We start from the raw sequence: 21,418 nt of genomic DNA on the forward strand, positions 1-21,418 counted from the left end.
CCTCCTCCGCGCCGGGCCCGCGGCCCGTGAGGGGCGGCGCTGCCGCGGGCCGGGAGCTGCGCGCCGCCGAGCCCAGCAATGGGGTACCAGTGCCGGTAAGAGTGCGTGGAGGATGTGGTTTCACAAAGACATGCGGGTGGCAGAGATTGCGATATACACATAGATAAAGAAAACAGCTCATTTTTGGCTCTAGGTTCACCACCAGAAGGATGAAATGGGCACTTTATACCAGAGTAGAATGGTACAAAATTAATTAGGCCACTAAGCCCAAGCGTCATATGCTTAAATTTTGTTTACTTGCATTCTCCCTGTGAGACAAGAGGAGTCATAGCAAGAGGCCTTACTGCCCCCGCAGGACTTTGTGCCACCACGCTGTCACTACCGAGCTCCTGCTTTCTCCTACCCTCCCACTTACAGCTCAAACTCCCCAGCTCTCCAGCAGCTTAACATCACATCCAACTCACCCATGTGGAAAAACCTCCAAATGTCAACACTCATAGATACCATGGAAAAAACAGAGTCAGGCAGTGGTGGCAGCAGTAGCAAAAGTCCTGCCTCAGTGTGGGTGAGTGTTAAGCTCCTTCCAGCCAGTGAAATTACTCTTGATTCAAAATAAAAAAGAAACATTTCCATAGGGCCGGGAAGCATTAGGCTTTACTAAAATACTAGGAAATTACAAAACTCTACTGCCTCATTGAAAGCCCAAGTCATTATATGAGAGCAAAAAAGAGCAAAGTTTTTACTGACTACTATTTCTTCATGTTTATTTATTGTCCTAAGCACTTCACTGACGGAATACTGAAGTTCCTAGTAACACAAAGTTACTGAAATAAAAGCAAATGCTTATAGGTTCATTATTCTCAATGACAGTCTGCTGTCCTTTTCATGCCAGTGATGCTGTCAGAATAAGCAGTTGGGCCCTGGCAGAAGTGGCCTGATCCTCAAATGGATTGGTCTTGGTATATTTTCAAACTGTATTTTCTGCAGACATTTCTTTGAGGGAGGATTTCTGGACCTAAAGCATTTTGTCTACCATATGTTCTTCCATATGTTCACAGTTTAAAAGGATTGCGGTTAGAAAACTGATTTGCTGTATCACTTACTTGCAGTGATGCAATTCCTCTGAATCATCGCAGGGTACATTCATTTAGAGAATTTATTTAAATATTTTATTATATCTTGACCACCTTACTCATGTTGCACATTGAGAGTTTTCTCCTTGCTACATCCACCCTGTGTGGGTTTTAGGAGTCCTCCTCTTCCATGGCCTGCTTAAGCCCTCTCCTGGGCACTCATTTTGCCTCTCAGATACTCACCAGGCTCAAATACCAACTCAGGCAGATCTGTGACTTACAACATTTATTACATCTTGTTTTTCTGTCCACAGAGACCAAAAGCTATTTTTGCCCACCCTGTGGGGCAGGTGGTTCCTGCCCAGGAAGATTCCTGCAGCAACTCTGTACCTCCAGGCTGCTTCAGCTGCAGCTCTTGAGTCTCATCCTTGCATCCTCCCTAGGTGCTGCAAGAGGAGTGAGGATTTACCAGTGAATTCCCCATGGAGCAGAAGATAGAGCTGTAAGTTCATTAAGCTGCTGATAACAGTCCAAGTTGTCAGTCTTTGTCTATTAACAATTTTTATATGCCTAAGTCCTCAAAGGTCTCTGCACTATCAGGCAATGTGGAGAGGCAGCAAAGGCAATTGAGTGCCATATTCTTTGTGTACAGGCGCAAAAGGACTCACCATCAGAACTCATATGATACAATATCAGAGGTATTGTTTCTATATAATGACTTCTCAGTCATCAGTACTCAAAATACTTTGAATCCAGATACAATTTTAGTTAACACATGAGCGCAACTCCTTTGCTTGCCTCTTGTTGGTGCCTGCCTCTGCTTCCAGGCAGCGCTGCTTCTGTGCAGGGCACTGTGGCATCTGTCCTGCTGCTCCTGGTGCTCCTCAGCCTGTGAGCACTTCTTAGCTTGCATCAAAGAAAGAGGCACCTCAGGAGAGTGTTCATCCCACTCCTTTTTGGATAGGTGGAGGCAATTAATCACTACTTCCTTTCAAGTGCCAATAGAAGGATGTACTGTGAATGTACATGTACTGTGGTACATGTGATTTAGACAACACATAATGGATTATTCTGTATCTGACTGGGCTTTAGAGCACTGGGTCAGTGTTTGTTGTGCTAGAATTGATGTGGATCCTACAAAGTTACCAAAGTGTCTTTGTGCCATACTCCATCATAGTGCCTTTGGATCTGGGGGGATAGTGTCAACCCTGCAATAGGTCAGCACAAAGGCATGTGGAGTGGCTTAGCCAATATATTGAATCTCTATTTGCATGGCTAGTGACTGTGTGAGTAGCATCTCAGCCTTTTCCCAAGGATATGCAAGAAATCTGTGGTAAAGCATGGATGCAAAGTGGTTTCTTAGCCATCCTTCTGAGTTTTTGACCCTGTGAATCTGCCAGAGTGGCCATGTTGTTTGCAACAGTCCTAATTCCAAATTTAGAAAGACTGGAGAAACACTTCCATGTTTATTTTTTCTTTTTATCAGTAATATGTTGACTAAAGAAGATGAAGCTGAAGTATTTATTGAGCTGGTATAATTGCTGTAATTTTTTAAATTATCAAGAGCATCCTGAGAGAAGTTCTTTTTGTGAATCAAAATAAATGATTAAATATAGAATGCAATGATGTGGTATTTCTTTCCAGAACTGGTGGTAGTCCTGATGAAGCTAAATCATATTGTCATATTTAAAATATACCCCACAGAATAATATGCATTTTTTTCCTCTAAATTGTGGATAAATGTTAAAGTACAGACTAATTTCCTGCTATTAAAATAAAAAAAGTATAGCCCTGTTCCATGTTTCCTTTTTTTGCATTGTGCAGATCACAATAAAATTGCATCTCTCACTTCAGAATTATGATGTTTTTAACAAACTCTCTAAGTATTTGAATATATTTAATACAGTTCCTTTTTGCATGCTATTCCAGACCAAGGCAAGTTCAAAAACCAAGTCAAAGATCTGTTATGACAGCACAAGTTGTCTATTAAACATTCTGTGGCATCTTCCAATATGCCTCATAAACTAAAAAGATACTGAATTACCCCTGCTCTGTAGGAAATATGAACAGAAAATTAATACTTTCATAAATTACTTAGAAAAAGCCATGGGTACTTAGAGATTCTGAGGCTGCTTCTGCCTCTGTCAAAGTGGAGTACAGTTTTGTCCTTGATTCAACAGAAGCAAAATCAGCCCTAGGATGGGACTGTCTGCTTCAAAACCTACCCAAAAGTTGGACATGCAACCTACTATATGTGGATGCTGCTGAAAATGGACCAGCTCTTTCCTCAGGGCTTGGGGAAATACAGCTGATGAAGGTGCCAGTCATGTTTGCTGCTGGCTGCAGAGGCAGCTGCCTGTCCATGTCTGGTCCAGCATTCTTCACACAGCCTTCGTATGCTCCAGACTGCTCAGCAGAACATGGTAGTGAGAGCAGGACAGATTATTTTCTTCCAAAAGCTCCATTTCAGTGAGGAAAAAAGATGCCATAATAAATGTAATTTGGTGCAGCTCATCAGGATGGCTTCAGGTACTCATGCATGCATCTGATAGTAGGATGAAAACAAATACAACACATTTCTGATGAAATAAATACAGCATATGATGATTTTGGAAGGGAGAGGCAGTCAGCTGGTTTTGGACTACAGTCATTTACATGCTTGGCTGGTAGCTTTTGGACATTAAAAGGAAGTTCTGCTTTGGTTCAGCTTATGCTTGAGCTGCTCATTCATTGCAGGGTTTCTTGTGCTTTCATCTGAAGCACATGATCCATATCATCCAAAACAAATTTTTGACAGTTCCTGAGGAAGCTCTGCTTGCCTCCTGCAGACACGAAAGATGCCAAGCGTGTTAAAATATTCAAAGTATTTAGCTACCAAACTCTATCAAGTTTCTGCTTGAATATGTGAGAGGAGAGCTTTGCATCAAGCCAAGTGTAGGCAACATCAGCCCAGAGGAGTGCCAGGCTTGCACGTGGACCCTCCTGCTCACCATCTCCCCACCTTCATCTCCTCTCCCTAGTCTAGCACTGGATTTCAAAGCACACATGCAGCAGCATGTCTCAGGGAAGTGTTGTGAAAGAAAAAGAGAAGATTGCAATTAACCTTGTGAGGATTTTCTTTAATCTCATTTCAGAAACATCTAGTATTCAGTGGAAATTTTTTAAAGAGTTCTACTCAGTGAACTGATTCAAAATTAAAATTTTGGGTAGAATGATTAAAGAGCATCAAAACTCAATGTAATGGCAGGCAAAATGGTTTTAGGGGGTAAACCCTACACCGTCTTTTATAGATAGTGCCAAGTCAGACTGTGAACTGGAAATCTTTTTCACCCTTAAGCTATTGTCATTTTCAACATTCAAAGAAAGCATCCAAAAGATTGCCTATATTACAAAACATTTCTTCTACTTTTGAAAATTCAAACAGAATTTGAAAATGCCATTTATTTGGAATTGCTGTGTGTCTTCTTCTCTTGTGAACAATCTTTTTGGTAAATACAGTACGAGTTCACTTGGTTAATCTGCCACATGTGCTGTTCTGTTTAAATGCATTCAAATTCTGTAAAAGATGCAATATTCTGCTTTTAAATCACATAGTAAATGAATTAAGAGCAGAATGTTGATGCTGAAATAAATGCAATTTGAAAGCACACATTTTGTTATTTCAAATATAATATGAAATGTGCACCCTTCACAGGTAAGGCTTTGTTTTTCTATTCTATTTAGTAAGTCATTGTAAAACTTAAGGCCATGCAAAGATGCTTCCACAAATCCATTAAAATTCCACACAAAAAGAGCACATATTTTTTTATGTTGATGCTTTTAACAGAGGGGAAAAACAGAACAAGTGAGTAAAATATCAAATTTTAAAAATTAATATTCTAAAATCTGCAGAAAAGACAATGTATGTGTGACTGCAAAAGCATAGCCCAGCCTCAAGGCATCAGGAGGGGAGCAAAAGCGAGTCCCTTCTGAACAGTGGCGTCCACGGGTCGTGGGAGCTGCAGATGATATGCTGTCAGGCCCTGAAGCCTTAACTCAGGGAATAAAGCTAGCTAGGCTACATTACTTCCAAACTTTTAGCCCAGCTTCACATTAACCCAAGAGGAATTTAAAGTGCAACGTAAACATGTTTAAATGAAGTTAGAAGAAAGCTTGTTGTCCTGTCTCCTGTTTTCATTAAATATATTTTATATGAAAACCATAGCTTACACATGCAAGCTGTGAGGTTTCTCTGGCAGTATTGCAGCTTTAAGTAAACAGACCATAGTATTATTTTGTTTGCTTTCTTCCCTAATTAAATTTTTTTTAAGTTTCCTCTGCTCTCTGTGTGGCTGCTTCAGTTTTGGCATTGGTACTGAGCCGAAGAGGACTAGGAAGAGGACTGCTTTCTCTTTCTCCCCCCCTCCCTCCCATCATCAAGTAACCACAGATCAATTGGAAATCTCTTCTTGCTTTTTTAAGATATATAGATAGCAGACAACCTGTCAGAAATAAAGCATGAGCCCTGTGGCTTTTACTGGTCTGGGAGCCCGTACCTTCCCACTGGGAGAGAAACAAAGCCATTGACTGCACTGAGCATGGGAGGTGCAGCTACAAGTGTCTAGGCAGTGCTGCACACTTCAGAGCAGAAAGCAGGGCAAACCCAAAAAATTCGAAGCCAAACATAAATTTTGACAGCCTTAGGGAGTGATTTCTCCTTTTACTATGCTCAGTCGTTATATATTTTCAGGTTCAAGGCTTTGCTATAACATTGTTATTGTTTCACAAATCCAGATCATTGTCTGCTGTTTAAAATGAAGCATGCATAATCCAACATCATTCATTATTTTGGCATAAACAATATGCTATCAGCAAAGCACATGTTCCATCTCAGGTCTCTAGTTCTTTAAAAGCCTTCTGAATGCATCCAGTCTGTCCAGGACAATTTATTTTGCAGACCAATTTCTGGGATACTTAACTAGCCTCACGTTAAAACACTTGGCATCACCTTTGATTTGCAGCCTTGGATAGGCATCTCTTGTCTCTATGCAGTTTCTGATGTTGTAATCAATCAGGAAAACAAATCCAACATGAAACTGTGTAGCTGTGAAACTGTTTGTGCTCTTTTGTTGTGTTCCCTGCCCTGAAACTCAGCACCACACTGCAAACTGGAGGTGTATCTGGATGGCTACTTATCCAAGGTTTATTATTCACTGGATCTGGTAATATTTGTAATTACATTTCTGGATAGTCAGGATTTTCCTATGTGGTTTCTTGATATAACATCTTGTGTTAATGGTTGGGATTCAGGATAGAACTATAGGATACCACATTAAAAAAAAAAAATTTAAAAGTATTTAAATAAATACACAAGGTCCCTTAAACCCTTTTTATCCAACATCACTATCACTGTTAATCAGTTCCTCCCTCCACCCCCTCCCCAAACCACCTGAAGGCAGGATCAGTGGTGATCAAAAGACATGTAGCATTTCTTAGTATTGAAATTATCACCTCTGTGAGATACGGTTTTTAATGGTGAGTTTATTGCTGTTGCTTTGTGAATTATGGCTTTTCACTTCTCTTAAACCAAAACAAAAGTTATTTGCAAGGTGCCACAGGAATAATTTTTAGACTGAAAAACAAGTAAGTTAGTGATCACAAACTTCTTGCTGCTTTGTGGAAGTGGCATTTGGTTTTTTACTTCTTTGAGATTTGGTTTTAAACTGAGATGTCAAAAGATAACTTGTTATTTTATGCTGTGAAGCAGTAGTGGCTCCAGGTCCTATCAAAAGTACAGACCAAAATGTAAGGAAAAAAATTTCAACTCTTTCAGTCTCATGTAGATAGTGATGGCAGTAGGATGACAGTGCAGACAGTAGAATGGTCACAATCTCTTGAAGAAAAAAGTTGGAGACTTTTCACTGATGGGATATAACAATTACAAAGTGTCCTAGCATTGTTTATTCTCCAATTTTATTTTCCCACCACATAGAAGTTATAAATTTTTTATATTCATTAGTAGGGTATAAAAATAATGTACATTTAAAAATCCTTGACAACGAATCTTGAAAGAAAATGTTTAATGGTGCAGGGATGTACTTCTGGAACTTATGGTGGAAACAATATTCTGTAGGACAGATAATTTTTCTATGAGCTCTAAAATTCATATGATTGCTGTGTCATCTTGAAAAATTGGAGAATCCCATCCAGGTCTAGGGTACAGTGTCTATTTAAAATATCAGGCTGTGATATCAAAAGATATACTTCAAGAGATCAGCACTTCAGAAATTCTTCAAAAGGACATGAATTGTACCCCTTCTGTTGTTCAGCTTCATATATCAAAATTGTACTCTTCACAGCTTCCAGAGGGCTTTGCTGGGACTCATTTACTGTCTTCTTGCACTCTGCCTTCAAAGTTATGCCCTGGGAGCAAAACTTCTCATTTAAGAGCTGGATTTCAAAGTGCTCTGAAATCCACAGGCATCTCCAACATGTTTTGAAAATTGTTACACCTCACCAGAGCCAGAGGCATCATTATCCATGCAGGTCTGAAGTCAGTTGGTCTAACAGGTCTTCAGATAATACCCCTTCTTTTCAACCTTCCCAGGAGAACTGCATTTTATATGCTTGGAAATCCACTGGGATATGATGCTGGTCTTGAAAACTTAGTCATGGCAATAATTAAAACATTTCACAGTATAAATTTGGAGTAATTCCTCCCTCCTTATGGAACTGCTAAGCAATTTTTGAGTCTTGATTTTTTAAATCTTTTTATTTTGTAAACGAGTCAGAGAAATCTGACCCATGAAATATGTGTATATTGCAGACTGATCCTAAGCTTACTATTGAAATTTGGTAAATAGCCAGTTGAGAAATATTTAACACTAGTGATGGTTTAGAAAAAGTAAAACAAAATAAAAAATTACTTTTCTGATACTAGAACATGAATCATTTCTCTTGCTGTCAGTAAATACTTTCAATTCCTTCTCAAGTATTGTCTGCTTGATATATGTGCTGCTGTACAAGCAAAGGAATAGATATGCCACACAAGTAGTACACGCTATATGTGCATGTATCTGTTTTTATATAAATATATGTACATATACTTGCACCCACATGCCCCTCCAAACTCACATACATATGTCCATGGACACGAATACACACACACACACAACTGCATACAAACTTTTGTTACTGTAACTTTCTGAAATAACATAAAAAAACCATTTTTCCTGGCTTACTTTGTAATCAGATTCCTAAGGCTTTTAATATGGTGCCTTTTTTTTCTTTCTGGTAACTCTTCCCAGTACTTTCCACAATATAAACTGTGTCCTGTGTGTCTGTATTTGACACTCACCAATTGCTTTCTACACTTGCTCTCAAAATGTGCCTCCAGGTACACTGAGATTGTCTGAGAGTACCACATCTCCATTCAACAAATGGGAAACTTGAGAAACTGAGTCATCATGCCAACCTAGCCTTCAGTAAGACAATGTCAGAGATGGCATGACTTAAGGCTTTTCTGTGTCTCAATTCAGCACTTCAGCCAGTAGTTGATATTGTCTCTGAGGTTTGGTCAATTTTGTATTATTTCGTACTCTATCAGTGTGTCAGTTTTTATTTAAAACTTTTTGGACATCATTGTCATCATCCTCAGATAAATCACCCATACAAATCAATCTAAAGTCTATGAGAATTTTAGTAAATGCTTTCTATACATCCTGTCGAGGCTCTCTCAACAACTGAAACGTGCAGCTACTGAGATCTGAAGCCTTAACCCTAAAATGAACTGAAAGGTGCTCCCACAGCAAAGGTGGAAATGCCCTGGCAGCAAAAGACTTGAAAGATACTGATTGTCTCTAGTTGACATTCAGTAACAAATATATATCTTAAGGCATGATTAAAACATTCATTAAAGAGTGAAAATAAAACATCATTACAAAAAAATGAGGTTTCCCCTCTTACTCTTTAATAGTTACAAAACATTCTTCTGGTTCTTTAATTGCTGCTTGCAAAGGCTCTGTACTGAGTCATTTAGTTTCTGAAAGTAACAACACTGTCCTAGCCTTCTTATTGGCATTTACTCCTATGCCACCCACATTGAGCTCCAAATCTGCATCCAAGGATTGCTGAGCTGTGAAGACTGTATTTGTGTAATTCTGCCAGCAACCACCCATATAACCTCAGAAGAATCAAAGAGAACTAAAGATATGCTGAAACATTCAAAAGTCATATGAACACCAACTACCAGGAGATGCTTACAAGCTTAAGGATATTTTATACACATCCTGTTCCATTTTCTGGTTGGTCTTTTCAGGGTGGAGAAGGATGGGAAGTGGTCAAAGACAATTCTTTGTATTTGGTCATTTAGCAAAGTTGACGTTTTTTATTCTATCCATCTCATTTCCAGATGGTGGTAAGCCAAATCTCAGCTTTGTGCCACACTATGGGACTAGAGAAAGGCAGCTGAGTGTTGCCACAGGATGAGAAAAATGTATTTTAAAAGAGATGAGCACTAAAAACTGATAAGAATTATTAGCATTGTTATATTGTTTAGCCATTCCACAGTTGGTTTATTCACTGTCTAGTAATTGTCCCTTCCTCACTAGGTGTGTCCTTGCTGAAGAAAATGAAGATATTTACCCAGGACCAACAAGGGATCAAGGCAAGATGAGAGTAGCTTCAACATCAGCATCCTCACCTGCCTCTCTTGGCTTCACCCCTCACCCAGGGTGTTCCTGTGTACAGTTTTGCATGCCCTAGGTAAGCTTTGTTTTGAGATGAGGCTATAAGTCTATAAGGCTGGAAACAGTGTTCTTCATGTCTAGAGTCTGGATTAAGTGTTCTAAGAGTGGTATAGGCTCTGTACTCACAAAAAGCAGGATCTTCCAGGATGTCTCAAAGTGAGCACACAAAATGAATAATGCCATTCACTCCTGAAGTGTATCCTGCAGACAGAGACTGCAGTTCTGTGCATGCAAAGTTCTCTGGTTCATCTCTACATATGTATATGGAGAAGGTACATATTTATGCATCCACATATGCAAACAGATCTCTGTATTGAAGACAGGAATTAAGAAAATTATGTAAAAGGCTCCTCCTTACTTTGACTGGAAATAGCAGTGATCTAGCACACCTGAGGACAAATGTTCTTCCAACTGTGTTTTTAACCAGAGTGCTTAACCCTCCCACCTTTACTTTATGAGATTCCATAAATATTTTTTTAGTATTTAGCTGCCCCTCTGTATTTTCTCACTCTTCCTAATTAAACAAAATTAGTTGATTCATTTCAAGTTAAGTAATGAATTTCTCATCATTTTTACTCCCTAACTCACATGCGAGAGCATAAAGGTTGCATTGTCTGGGATGATTGGCTGAGTGGAAGATGTTTATTTGTAATAAGGATTCAAGAAAATCCCCTGTATCCACTGCAAATTATAAACATATAAATGTCTCCATGAGTCTTTGGTTTGTTAAAAGAATTGTGTTTAAAGTTGCTATTTTTAGGTTTCAGTTTGACATCACAGTATCTCTTTAAGCAAATAACCCAGGCAGTGCAATGCTTCTTGAACGGGGAGTGAAGTTTACCAGTGAACATCTTCTTGGCTGGTCAAGACAGTCAGCAGATTTCTGGGGTTTGGAAAGAAGAAAAAAAAGCAAAGCTCACCCTTTATTATCTAAACAAATATTTTTTTAATATTTCTATGTATGTAAGTTTATAGGAAATATAAATTAAAGTAAAATATGGGAAGACAATAACTAGGGGGACTCCACAGAATTATTGTGGAATACACCCATGGACACATGGTGCACCCACCTGCCAGCATAAAAGACATAGGATTTATATCAGCACTGAACAGGGACATGAGTATCACAATGACTGTTTTCAGGCTGCATCCCAGTTACTGCAGTGTGAAAACCACTAATATACATGACCACTTGCAAAAGTCATGGATGATGTGGTGACATAGGACAGCAGCCCAGAAATCTGCATCTGATTTATTTCTTAGTCATTGTTAGGTGTCACTATGTTTAGAATGTAGCCTTTCAGAACCAAAACCCAGGATGACATATGCAAACAAGCAGCTTCACAGATATGCACATTCCTGTTTTGTCCTGCATCCTGAATGCTGCCAGTCAGGAATCAAATGCCAATTCTAACGCTCTGAAATTATTTGAGGAGGGAAATCCAGCCCACAGCTGTCCCATTGCTATGCAATGTACAGAAGGAATCATATGCTGCATATGGTCTGGTAAGAACTTCCTGCAATATTTTGATGCTCAGACCACTTTTATCACAAATTTCTCTTTTATTGCTATGAGGAGGACCCTTTTAGACCTTTATAATCACAGACTGAACCAATTTGTACATGTTTGTGTTATGCCATCTTCCTTCTCCCTTGTCTTTTCTTCCTTGCAACAGTACTGTGAAAGGCCCATTGTTGAGCAGTAGGGTTGTGACATGAGGGCCAAATCCCTTTGTTCACATTCCTTCATCTCCTCTGTAAGGGATGAAATCTAAGTGAGGGAGTGGCATGCAAAATTGTACAGAGCTTTGGAGCGCTCACATAATACAAGATGCTGCTCCAGTTCAAGCACATTCTTGACTCCTGCTAAACCCAACATGAAACAGTACTAAAGTCTACATGGATTGCAGTGACTGCATTTAATGCATTGTTCATATTTGCTGCCCTTACTTCCATGCACAATATTCATTAATTTTGGACGGCCTTAGTTTTCTTGTCACCACCTAAAAGCCTGTACAACCATGGACAGGATCTAGTCTGTGCTGTATTCCTTGGTTCTGGATTGATTTTCTTCCATGAATGGAAGCCAAAGCCTTCTCTTCCACACAGTTCCTCTTCTGGATGCTGCATTGATATACTGGCTGTATAACATTCCCAACCCAGTGCCACTTACTGAGTAAATTGCACAGCCTATCCATTTTAGAAAGCAAGCATGATGATTTCCAAAGGTGCTGGTTCTGCTGAACTGCATCATCTTGTTGAGGCAACACAACTAAAAATTATAGGAGCAGAGTTGATGGAAGACAAGGGATTTCAAAATTATACACATTTTGAACATAAGAAGTGTGAGCTGGTAGAAAATCCATTCTCATTACTATTGTTAGCATTCACAGTTTCAGAAACAGACAAGTTTTGATTACCTCCTTTATTCATTTTAATAGCACTATTTGCAAGAGAAATACCATACTGCTGGAGCACCATGCCTTTGGGGTTGATTAGGTATAGTCTTCTGCACCAGACTTACAGAGATTGCATCACGTTAAGAGAAAAAATGCACTAATATCAGTGCTGTGCAGAACTGTGTCATTTCAGGGTATCAGAAAGTCCCAGTTACACGTATCCCTTTTTTAAGAGGAGAGGAGGCACTTGTGCATTCTGGAACTTGTTTGTGAGTTTTAGCTGGCTACACCCAGTGTAAGTTGCTTTAACTTTTTAAACTCTGGCAGCCACTACTGAGGACAACAGAAAAAAATTTGCACCACCAGAGGATTTGTGTTTATTTGTTTTTCAATAAACAAGTGGTATATAAATGAAACACCTTATATTTTCTGTTTTTCAACCTCTGTTGTATTTCTTGAGATATCTATGAGTGTTGTTCTGATTTGTCATCTTGCCTCTCAGAAGAATGTCATCCCCTTTCCTTGTGGAGTCGACTCTGGGCTGTTTTTCTCCAGCAGACACTCTGACAGCCGTCTTCATCGGCCAGTAGATGTCATTGTGTTTCCATCGCAAAAGCACATCAAACATATTCATCTGGCTGCAAATGCCTGTCTGGTCCTGCAAACAATACTGTTGAGCATTTAGGATTTTCTCTACCCTGCAGCAAAATATTTGTTAAAAACACTTAGCTAGAAAAGAGTGAAAATTAATTTCCAAGCATTTGATAGCTGTGACTAACTAGCCAGAATACCCTTGGCTTCAGCTAGTGTAGTGCCAATGGTGTTATACAAACACAGCTTACTCAATAGGACACAAATCATTGTTAATAAACTATTACAAAAGATGCCAACAGTAGAAGATAGAAATAATGTCTCATGGATTACCCAGCTCCTTTAGGCAACCAGCTCATTCTACTGTGAGGTCATATGTTCTTCAATACTCAGATAAAGTTGAGAATTTATACTTCAAAACTTTTTAGACCTTCAGAGTGTAATGAAAAGAGGCTGTAGTCTGTTATTTTTCAGCTATTTTATTCTGGACCATGTTAACAGGTTCCAAATTTTCATGATATAATATTTGTGATGTAATTAGAAAGTTCCATTTGAAGTCAAAACTTGGTAGCAATAGAGAAAGAAACACTTGGCAGTAGTACAAGAGCTAGGGTTTTCCAAAAAGTCTGACATATTTTTTATCAGTAAAAACTCAAGAGAAATCATTTAACCACCATCTTGCAACATCCGTGCTGGAAATGGCATGGAGGGCCAAATTCCCTGCTGGCAGCAACCAGTGAGGCTCTGCTGGCTCTAATAACACAGGAGACCCTTGACAGATTCAGCAGAGAACTGGCATTTTGCAGTGTGTTTTGAGTCCCAGGGGCCAGTGTGAAACTGAGTGAGGTCAACGGAAATCTTTTGCTTTTTGGCAATGGGCTATGGATGAAGCCATGAATCAGGTTTTCTGCAGGCTGGCGCAGCACATCTGTCTTGGGGTGAGGCAGCTGAAAGGCATAGGCTTGCATTTTAAAGGACAAGCTTCATTTCATAACTCTCTACTCAGGCTTCACTAGCTCAGGAATAACCTGAGATGGCACAAGAGAAACTCTGTTTCTCCTTTAGTGTGGCTCATCCTCTTGCTTGATCATGGAAACATCTAAAGCTCTTCCTGGAGTGGGAGACTTCTGCACAGGTAGGTGGCTGGTTTGGGTTGAGAGGGTCCTTTAAAGATCATATCCAACTTCCACTGGCAGGGACATCTTTCACTAAATCAGGTTGCTCAAAGCCCCATCCAGCTTGACCTTGAATAATTCCAATGGTGGACAGAATGACTGGACAGTGGCCGGGCAGAAAGGGACCTGGCCTTTGAGACGCTTGAGTGTGTCCAGAGGAAGGCAACAGGCTGGTGAGGGGCTTGGAACACCAGCCCTGTGAAGAACAGCTGAGGGAGATGGAAAAAAGGAGGCTCAGAGTGACCTTCTCACTCTCTACAACTCCCTGAAAGGTGGTTTCAGTCAGCTGGGGGTCGGTCTCTTCTCCCACGTAGCCACTGACAGAACAAGAAGACAGTCTTAAGCTGCACCAGGGGAAGTTTAGGAAAAAAAGTCTTCACTGAAAAAGTTATTGGGCACTGGAATCATCTGCCAAGGGAGGTAGTGGAGTCACTATCCCTGGACGTGTTTATAAAAAGAGTGGACGAGGCACTCTGCCATGTTTTAGTTGATGAGATGGTGTTGGTCATAGATTGGACCCGGTGATCTTAAAGGTCTTTTCCACCCTAGTTAATTCTGTGATTCTGTGGGTCACCCAAAATTATGGATGGGAACTGTGGCTGTTTCTGAGCTTGGATATGAGGTGATGGTATACATACAGAGGTCCTGTAAATGAGGACCCCTTGGACTATCTAGACCACACAAACTCTTGTGCTTGGATGAACAGCCAGAAGTCTATAGGTACTACAGCAGTGTCCTTTGGGCTGTACAGTGACAGAGCATGTTTAAGGATCACAGCAGCCTCACTTGCTGACTTACAGATAAATTCACCTGCAATTAGAGCTATCCATGGTTCAGAACTAGTCTTTACTTATATTCCAAAGCAGTCTCTTGCAAGGAAAAAAAAAAAAAAAAAAAAAAGTTGTGACAAAACATCAATTTAATAATTCATGGATCAGGCTACAGGTGACATACCCATTCCCTACACACCACTCCACATTCATGACATACATGCTATGGCTGCTAGCTTTCCAAAGCACATGGAGGAAACTTTGTACTACCCAAGTGGGAGCAGTGTCAGGCCGCTGAGCTCCCAGTTCTGTGCCTCCAGACTTTCACATTTACCTGGGATTTCTCATTCGAATAAGATCATTTAGAACTGCCTCCTGGTAATTTTTTTGATCTACATCAGCTGATCCATAAATATCAAGTAAAAAATATGCAGCACAGTTGTAGTCCCAGCTCACTACTTCCTCATCTTATTCCTCCCAGTCCTGTTCCCTATCCCATGCAGCCAGGTTTTGCTGGAACATTTATCTGAGGACTTAGCTGACTAAAAGCAGACCATAAATTTTTCTTCATTCAGGTGCACATTTTTTTCCATGTAACCAACTATGTCATTGCAGTGTGACAGTGTAAAGGAGAAGAAAAATGTAAATGATAAAATGCAAAGGAGAGGGAAATAGATCTCTGTTTTTCTATCTGCCTGAGGATATCCTCACAGAGGTAGAGACAGTGGCGAGATGGATGTGGGAGTCCAAATTGCTGACTTTAATCTGGACTGCAGTAAGTGTCCTCTGTCTCATATTTCCATCTAAAACAGTGGAGGTAATGCTACTCACTGTCTCATTTCACCTTAGGAAAAACATTAACAAGGCTGTTCAGGCATTTATATACTACAGAAACTAGAAAATTCCCACTCCTGCAAAAGACCATAAAGACGTGACTGACTCTACTTGTTGTACCAAATGCACTGGTGAAGAAGATCACTAATTTTAAAATTACAGTAAAAATACTGATCTATCTCACTTCCTAAGTATGTCTTGGATATCCTCGCCAACACAAATGTTAATTTATTATTTTAAAAAATAGTAGTTTATTATGTAATCAGAGCCTATGTTAGAACACACTTCCAGAAGGGACATGAATGAAGACTTTCTGAATATGATACATATTGATAAATTAAGTTTTGCTGTATTTGGTTCTGCTGCTATTTAAATATTCTATAACTTTCAATGTAATTGTGCATGAGTTTGTATATCTTTTTTTGCTTGGAGCAAATCCAAGTCTGGGAACACTCAGGTGCAGGTGGAGGCTTTGCAGCAGGGTTCAGGTGTTAAGGAAACTACCCAGTCTAAACATCCATTCTGAGACCCTCCACCAGTCACATTCCCGAGACCAGAGACTGGGACTGCTGGGACTGCTGGGTCCAAAGGTCCTTCAGAGAAGGCAGCTCCAGTGTGCCGACGGAAGCCCGGCTTGATTCGCTCCACACTGCACTCACACAGTCAGCAGTTTGGCTCTAGTTTTCCCAGGGCAGTCTCACATGTCTAGTTCCATTTATTCACAGCACAGTAAACTGCCAGAGCCAGAGGAGTGTTGGAGGAGGACCCTCAACAAAGGAGCCTTCACCTGTCTTCATGTCCTCTGTTATCCAAAAGGTCAGCTGTTCCCGGCTCCTGAAGTGTCTCTCAGTGTCCATTCACCATGACTCTTCATGGCCTTTGTTATCCCAAAGGTTTGCACTCCTTTTGTCTCGGGCTCCCATACAAAGCTTAATCTGCATTTCAGCCTGCATCTTAATCTTCATCTTTCGAGCTCAGCTACCTGGATGAGAGATGTTTCTCGACTCATGGAACCAGGAAGAGACACCAGCCATGGCACCCAGGGAGATGCCAGATCCTGGGGTGGCAGCACTTCTGGCCTACATGAATGTCACTTGAAGAGCACATCTGCCACCATGGATTCCCTCTACTCACAGAGGGCTCAGAAAGGCATCTGTCTTAGGCTTGTCCCTTGGGATTCCTTTGCACACCCTAGCTTGTGCAGCCATGAATCCCTAAGACACAGCACTGAGGCATAAGAAGAGATGTGTTGGAGATTAGGGGTTCTTCCTTTTTTGTTTGTTTTCTGTCATGGTATTTTTCTGCAGTTTCCTTTTTCTTTCACCCCTTTGGATAGAACTAGACTCTCCTAAGTTTAATTTTTTTTTTTTTTTAATTAAAGCAGAGATGCTAATTCACAGAATCATAGAATGGTTTAGGTTGGAAGGAATCTTAAAGATTACCTAGTTCCAACTGCCCTGCCATAGGCAGAGACACCTTTCACTTCTCCAAGCTCCCTCTGCATCTGGTACCACCATGGTCCCAGCAAAATCCTATCACACCTTAAGAAGCTGGTCTAACACTGACAGGTCAAACCCCCTCTGGTTCCTCCTGCTGTCTGTGGTGGGAATTGAGACACTTGGGCACCTTGCTGCCCAGCTCAGGCACCTGACTTCCATGGAGCCAAAGATGATGAATGGCTCCTGACTCCTGGGGAGAGCAGTGTCCATTTTTGCTAGCTGTAACAGCTATAACAGCCTGGTGAACTCACCAGGCTATGCATTCTTCAGTTGCAAGGTAGCTTTACCTATAACTTGAATCTCTTGAACAGTTGTAAAAGAGAAAATATGAAATTTTGCAGCATCTGAAAATTTAAGCAAGAAAACATTTTCATGCTTAAGCATAATAATTAATCTTTAGCAAGGTTATTTGTAATCATGTTAATAACCTATTTATTCTAACTCTTCTTAGTATAGCATCATCACAAAAGCCTCTTGGTGTGCTCAGTGTAGAAAGTTGAGATGCTATAATGATGTCAAAATGAAATGCTGTCAGTGCAAATCCATAAAATGACATAACGGTGTCAGAAATGAAAGGGAATCCTATCAGAGTGTGTTCCAGAACCACACAAAAATTTGTGAGAGGAAAGGGTGCCACAACTGGGGGACAATGTTTGTTATGACAGAAACGCTGAAGAAGCTAAAAAGGGAAACCGTGTTTGCCAGCCACATCACTTTTTAATCCAGTAGATTTAAGAAGTTGTGCTAATTTCCTCTCTAAATAGCTCAGTGAGCAGAACAGTGCTTTGTGTTGCAGAAAGAGGTTTTTAACAAGTTATAACTCCAGGTTCCTTCTGAAAGGGAATAGAAAGGTTCGTTGCATTGTTTGTGTAAGTAAACAGTCATTTTTCATTTGAAAGAAAAACAAAATGCTTGTTATCTGGTTATCCTCCTTAAGGAAACTCACATCCCATGACTCAAATAGCATCCTAAAGAAAGGACTCTCTAGGCATCGAAGGTAGGACAAATCTATCCCTAGATCTATTTTTTAATGGTTACAAGTGCTGAGAAATTCACACATCCTTTGAGGAAGGATCAGTGTTTTGCAGCTGTTCACTTCTTTACCCTGTAACATCATGCTCAGCAATAAAACCTGAGGCAGCAGAAGAAGGAGGGATGCAGAGCAGGTTTCCAAGTTGGCCAAGTTCAGCACGTGTCTGGGCATTGGTCTGCCCATGGGAGGTGGTGAGTGGTTGCCTCTGCTTTGCTTGCTGTTTTTTCCTCTTTTCTTCACCAATGCCTTTATATCCACTGGGAGATCTCTTGCTCTTTTTCTCTTCCTATTTCTTCTGGGTAGAGGAAGTGATTGAGCAGCAGTATGAGTAATGAGATGCTGGACAAGGCCAGCCCACCAGGGATGGGAACTGACTGAGCTAAACACACATCTTCCAAGTTTAAGGAATAGCCTGCATATTAAGTTTGTGACACTGAATTTGAGAGCTAAGCTCTCTCATAACCAAAACTCTTTCTAAATGTATCTCAAAGTCCTATTTAAAGCCAGGTGCTGTGAAGAATGTAGTAAAGGATGAAACAACATGCTGCAAGAGTAAGCAGCCAGCTTCATCTACTGCAGCACAGACACAAACTTTCATCTGGTTTCTCTCATCCATACCTTATTCAATGACTAAACTAGAACCCATGACAATAAGCTGAGAATTTGCAGAAGCTGGGTGCTCACCTGGCTTGGCTACTGGAGAAGGCCATGATGAAGCTTCCCTGGCACCAGTGGGAATAGCCTGGCTCCAAAACACTTTTGACATGATTTGCTAATGCTAATGAATTTGCCATGACATTTGCTTAGACTATGGTGTCTGAGGTTTAATTACCTTCATTATTAAGGGTTGTGTCATTGCTGTTGGGAGTATTCTGACTTCAGATTCTCCTGAGACCACACTACACTTGTCCTTGTGATTGACTACCTATCCATAGTGCTTGGAGTGGCACTCATGCCAGAGGATAGGTTTAACTAAGAGTTTGAAGAGTCAAACATTAAACTCATGGAATATGTGCACACAGAACAAAGCCACCTTTATTTGCTGGTTCTTGGTGATTGTTCTGGATTATATGCCCATACAGTGCTAAACATTCAGACTGTATTATAGATGATCTGGAAAGTGTTCCTGACAGGTTATATTTGCTTACATTAGCATCCACTTGTTTCCTAAAAACTTGAGTGTGACCATATTCTTGGTAGAAGTTCAGGGTTTCATCCCCACTGCTGTCCCATAATCACCCCTAGGAGAGAGTGATCCCACCTTGAGACACATCCAATCCTTCTTCATGTCAGCAATGGAAGCTGAAGGCACTGGCCTCGATTTGAAACCTGGATTTTATGCGATTAAAATAAGGCAGGCTGCAAATACCATGTTAATGAAGATTACTGACCAGGTTATACCCAAAGTTCGTGGGCAGAACCTTCAAACAAGACAAAGATCACGTAAAATTTCAGCTGCTGAGAAGAACTGTTAGAATCACAGAATCATAGAATCATAGAATCATAGAATCATAGAATGGCTTGGGTTAGAAGTACCTTAAAGACCATTTAGTTCCAATCCCCCTGCCATGGACAGGGACACCTTTCACTAGACCAGGTTGCTCAAAGCTGCCTCTGACCTGGCCTTGAACACCTCCATGGATGGGGCAGCCAGAGCTTCTTTGGGCAACCTGCTCCAGTGTCTCACCACCCTCACAGTAAAGAATTCCTTCCCCATATCTAAACTAAATGTCCCTTCTTTCAGTTTGAGCCATTACTCCTTGTCACTAGAGTTCCTGACAGAGTCCCTCTCTGGCTTCCCTGTGAGGCCCCTTCAGATGCTGGAAGGTTTCTGTGAGCTCTCTGCACAACCTTCTCATTTCCAGGCTGAACAGCCCCAACTTTCTTAGCCTGTCTTCATGGGGGGGTGTTCCAGTCCCCTTATCAACATCATGACCCTCCTTTTCAAAGTGCCTGTCTGCTCTCAGACTCATTTCCCAGTGCTCAATTTAAACAACAAAGTAGGTTCTGATCACTTTTTTTCAGCCAAGGTGTTTTTTTTTAAACAAAAACTGTAAATTTGATTAGGCAGAAATATTCCATCACTAGATTTTTGATGTTTTTTATCTTCAGCTGTCCATACTGAGGGAAAAAAAAAAAAAAAAGACAAAATAGTATGGAAGCCTGAAAAGTCCATGTTGATGTTTTACAGCACATTTTCATTCTGTGATTACAATTTTTTTTTCATTTCCTGTATACAAAACAAAAGAACTGAAGAAACACTTGAAGTTGAAATAAAACATTTCATTTGAGTCAGGAAAAATGTATGTTTCACATGACCCAAAAAATTTTGCCAGAATTTCTGATTCCTACAGCATTTGGAAGAATTACTGAGTGATGATTCAAAGTAAGTTTTCAAAACTTCCATAAAACTTTCTGGTGAAATAAAATCCTACTTAAAAAAAATGTCTGAACTTTTCGAAAAGTGGTTACATCACATCAACACATAAAATTGTCTGAATTTTTTTAAAAATTACTTTATGGCTACATCATACTAGCAACAGCTGAAAATCAGAAAGCAATACTGATAATTTAAAGGGAAAGATACTTTTCTGCAGTGAATTTGCAACTTATTTATTCTACAGAAATGGCGGTAAAAAAATTTCATTTTCTTTTCTCAACAGATATTCAAGCAGATTAAAACTCTCCAGGAAATCTCTGAAGGTGCTGCTGATTTCAACTGAAAAACAGATATTTTCAATTTTGACAAAATATTTTCATTTTACTAGAAATAGCTAATTTCATTTACTAGGAATTAGGCTATCATTTCTGTAAAATATGCTCCCCAAAGTAGTAAAGAAAATGGAATATTATGATTCACATTGTGGTAAAATGGGTATTTGTTTTAGAATTTTTATATTAAAATTTTGATTTCTTCAAGAATGTTTGAATATTCTCTTTTTTTCAGAGCAGAATTGCAAAGAAATTCTCCAACATCTTATGTACATTCATATGTTTTAAAAGTATGTCTATTGCTGTGTCAAATGTGTCTCACAGGAAAAAGCTATTGACTTTTCCATTCTATTTCTTTAATTTTTCACTACTATTGTCTGTTGTAATACTCCAGGTAGGTGCTGTGTATGCATCTGATTATGCTGTGTTACACAGCAGGGAAACCTCTTATCTCAGACTGGTTGCTTGGTTGAGGAAAAAAAACACATTTAAGGTTGTAAACACAGCTGTGGAAGAAATATTTTCTATTTCCTTGCTGTTTGTTTTAATGTACTAAAAAGACATAATTACAGAAGTTTGCAAAAATGCCAAAATGTAAAACACAAT

At 39.9% G+C, this 21,418-nt stretch overlaps 1 long non-coding RNA gene across 1 annotated transcript; it reads left to right on the forward strand.

Annotated features, from left to right (window-relative positions):
- The first annotated feature begins 43 nt into the window (after nucleotides 1-43).
- LOC110474684 (uncharacterized) lies at nucleotides 44-21,016 on the forward strand. Its single transcript, XR_002466143.3, has 4 exons — nucleotides 44-95; nucleotides 1,388-1,575; nucleotides 9,662-9,815; nucleotides 20,764-21,016. It is a non-coding gene; the product is annotated as an uncharacterized LOC110474684 (long non-coding RNA).
- Nucleotides 21,017-21,418: the final 402 nt, after the last annotated feature.

This window comes from Lonchura striata, chromosome 1, assembly GCF_046129695.1.
Source record: "Lonchura striata isolate bLonStr1 chromosome 1, bLonStr1.mat, whole genome shotgun sequence".
NCBI classification, from domain to species: domain Eukaryota; kingdom Metazoa; phylum Chordata; class Aves; order Passeriformes; family Estrildidae; genus Lonchura; species Lonchura striata.